Below are 4,198 nucleotides of genomic sequence, written 5' to 3'. Positions count from 1 at the left end.
TGACAAGGTTGTCGAACCTCTTATCCCTCTAGATGGTGGCGCAGGGCAAGGGGAAACCTCTGTCGTTGCGACACTGGTTGAGGAGGAAGTTAATGATGATGATCATGAAACTCCAGTGCAAGTTTCTGTCGAACCACGCAGGTCGACGAGACCACGTGCTGCTCCAGAGTGGTACGGTAATCCCGTCTTATCAATCATGTTGTTAGACAACAATGAACCTGCAAATTATGAAGAAGCAATGGTGGGCCCAGATTCCAACAAATGGCTAGAAGCCATGAAATCCGAGATAGGATCCATGTATGAGAACAAAGTGTGGACTTTGGAGGTACTACCTGAAGGCCGCAAGGCTATTCAGAACAAATGGATCTTTAAGAGGAAGACGGACGCTGACGGCAATGTGACCGTTTATAAAGCTCGACTTGTGGCAAAGGGTTTTTCACAAGTTCAAGGAGTTGACTACGATGAGACATTCTCACCCGTAGCGATGCTTAAGTCCGTCAGAATCATGTTAGCAATAGCTGCACTTTTCGATTATGAAATCTGGCAGATGGATGTCAAAACGGCGTTCCTTAACGGTTTCCTTAAGGAAGAGTTGTATATGATACAACCCGAAGGTTTTGTCGATCCTAAGAATGCTAACAAGGTGTGCAAGCTCCAACGATCCATTTATGGACTGGTGCAAGCATCTCGGAGTTGGAACAAACGCTTTGATGAGGTGATCAAAGCATTTGGGTTTATACAAGTGGTTGGAGAATCTTGTATTTACAAGAAAGTGAGTGGGAGCTCTGTGGCGTTTCTAATATTATATGTGGATGACATATTGCTGATTGGAAACAACGTGGAGTTTTTAGAGAGCATAAAGGATTACTTGAATAAGAGTTTCTCTATGAAGGACCTAGGAGAAGCTGCTTACATTCTAGGCATTAAGATCTATAGGGATAGATCAAAACGCCTGATAGGACTTTCACAAAGCACACACCTTGATAAAGTTTTGAAGAGGTTCAAAATGGAACAGTCCAAGAAAGGGTTCTTGCCAGTTTTAGAAGGTACATGATTGCGTAATGCTTAAGGACTTAGAATTGGGGCGCCGAAGACGTTTTGAAACGTCACGAAACATATAAGATGTTCTAAGAGATGAAATTGGGATTTCATGTTCGTACCCTTGTTGGGAGGTATGAGACCTGCGACGAGATTCTTTGTCTTCAAAGTAAAGGAGAAAAGCTCAATCGTTGAGCATGTGCTCAAATTGTGTGAGTGCAAGTGTCGCTTGAGTCAAGTGGGAGTTAATATTCCAGATGTGATAGTGATGGTTCTTCAAAGTCACTGCCATCAAGCTGCTAGAGCTTCGTGATGAACTATAACATATCAAGGATAGATATGATGATCCTTGAGCGATTCACAATGTTTGACACTTCGAAAGTAGAAATCAAGTAGGAGCATCAATTGTTGATGGTTAGTAAAACCACTAGTTTCAAGAAGGGCAAGGGCTAGAAGGGATACTTCATGAAACAACAAACTAGTTGTTGCTCTAATGAAGAAACCCAAGAGTGAACCCAAACCCGAGACTAAGTGCTTCTGTTATGAGGGGAACAGTCACTGAGTCGGAGCTACCCTAGATACTTGGTAGATGAGAAGGCTGGCGAAGTCGACGGAAGTATATTTGTTATACATGATATTCATGTGTACTTTACTAGTACTCCTAGTAGCACGAGAGTATTAGATACCGGTTCAGTTGCTAAGTGTTAGTAACTCGAAATAAAAGCTACGGAATAAACAGAGACTAGCTAAAGGCGAGGTGATGATATGTGTTGGAAGTGTTTTCAAGGTTGATGTGATCAAACATCGCACACTCCCTCTACCATCGGGATTAGTGTTAAACCAAAATAATTGTTATTTGGTGTTTGCGTTGAGCATGAACATGATTAGATCATGTATATTGCAATACGATTATTCATTTAAAGAGAATAATGGTTATTCTATTTGCTTGAATAAATACCTTCAATGGTTTATTGAATCTCGATCGTAGTGTACACATGTTCATAATATTGATGCCAAAAGATACAAAGTAGTAATGATAGTACCACTTACTTGTGGCACTGCCGCTTGAGTCATGTTGGTGTAAAATGCATGAAGAAGCTCCATGCTGATGAATCTTTGTACTCACTGATTTTTGAAACGTTTGAAACATACAAACCATACCTATTGGTATAAACGCATGAAGAAACTCCATGCAGATGGATCGTTTGGACTCACTTGATTTGGTATCACTTGATACATGCAAATCATACCACATGGGCAAGATGACTAAAGGCCTCGTTTTCCAGTGAGATGGAACAAGAAAGCAACTTGTTGGAAGTAATACATTTTTTATGTGTGCAGTCCAATGAGTGCTGAGGCACGCAGTGGATATCGTTATGTTCTTACTTCATTGACGATTTGTATATACAGGAGTATTTACTTGATGAATCACAAGTTTGAAATATTGAAAATTTCAAAGTTATTTCAGAGTGAAGATCGTCGTAACAAGAGGATAAAATGTCTACGATATGATCATAGAGATGAATATCTGAGTTGCGAGTTTTGGTACAGAGTTAAGACAATGTGGAAATTGTTTCGCAATTCATGCCACCTAGAACACCATAGTGTGATGGTGTGTCCGAACGTCAGCGCCACGCCCTATTGGGTATAGCGCATACTATGATGTCTCTTATCGAATTACCACTATCATTTATGGGTTATGCATTAGAGACAACCGCATTCACTTTAAATAGGGCACCACGTATTTCCGTTGAGATGACACCGTATGAACTATGGTTTGGAGAAACCTAAGCTGTCGTTTCTTGAAAGTTTGGGGCTATGACGCTTATGTGAAAAAGTTTCAGTCTGATAAGCTCGAACCCAAAGCGGATAAATGCATCTTCATAGGATATCCAAAACAGTTGGGGACATCTCCTATCTCAGATCCGAAAGCAAAGTGTTTGTTTCTAGATACGGGTCATTTCTCGAGGAAAAGTTTCTCTCGAAAGAATTGAGTGGGAGGGTGGTGGAACTTGATGAGGTTATTGAACCATCTTCAACCAGTGTGTAGCAGGGCGCAGGAAGTTGTTCCTGTGGCGCCTACACCAATTGAAGTGGAAGCTAATGATAGTGATCATGAAACTTTGGATCAAGTTACTACAAACCTCGTAGGTCGACAAGGTCGCGTACTGCTAGAGAGTAGTACGGTAACCCTGTCTTGGAGGTCATGTTGTTGACCAACAATGAACCTACGAGCTATGGAGAAGCGATGGTGGGCCTAGATTCCGGAAAATGGCTGAAAGCCATGAAATCCGAGAGAGGATCCGTGTATAAAACAAAGTATAGACTTTGGAAGAACTACTTGATGGTCGTAAGACTATTAAGTACATATGGATCTTTAAAAGAAAGACAAATGATGATGGTGAAAAGTCACCGTTAAGAAAAGCTCGACTTGTCGCAAAGATGTTTCCGAAAAGTTCAAAGAGTTGACTATGATAAGACTTTCTCACTCGTAGCGATGCTAAAAGTCTGTTGGAATTATGTTAGCAGTTGCTGCATTATTTATGAAATATTGCACATAGGATGTCAAAACATTGTTTCCTCGACGGTTTCCTTGAGGAAAGGTTGTATGTGATACAACCAGAAGATTTTGTCGATCCTAAGGATGCTAACAAGTATGCAAGATCCAGCTATCCTTCTATGGACTAGTGCAAGCATCTCGGAGTTGGAATATACGCTTTGATGAGATGATCAAAGCTTTTGGGTATATGTGGTTGAGAAACTTGTATTTCCAAAGAATTGAGTGGGAGCACTATATAATTTCTGATAAGTATATGTGGTTGACATATTGTTGATCGGAAGTAATGTAGAATTTCTATAATGCATAAAGGGTTGTTTGAAAGGAGTTTTTCACAGGAAACCCTAGATAGAGCTACTTGAACATTGAGCATCAAGATCTATAGAGATAGATCAAAACACTTAATAGAACTTTCAATGAAATGCATGCCCTGACAAGTTTTTGAAGGAGTTCAAAATAGATCAACAAAGAAGGAGTTCTTGGTTGTGTTGTGAAGTGTGAATTTGAGTAAGACTCAAAACCCGACCACGGCAGAAGAAAGAGAAAGGACGAAGGTCGTTCCCTATGCCTTAGTTGTAGGCTCTAAAATATGCCATGCTGTGT

The sequence above is a fragment of the Hordeum vulgare genome, chromosome 7H, assembly GCF_904849725.1.
Source record: "Hordeum vulgare subsp. vulgare chromosome 7H, MorexV3_pseudomolecules_assembly, whole genome shotgun sequence".
Classification (NCBI taxonomy): Eukaryota; Viridiplantae; Streptophyta; class Magnoliopsida; order Poales; family Poaceae; genus Hordeum; species Hordeum vulgare.
This window is presented reverse-complemented; position numbering follows the sequence as displayed.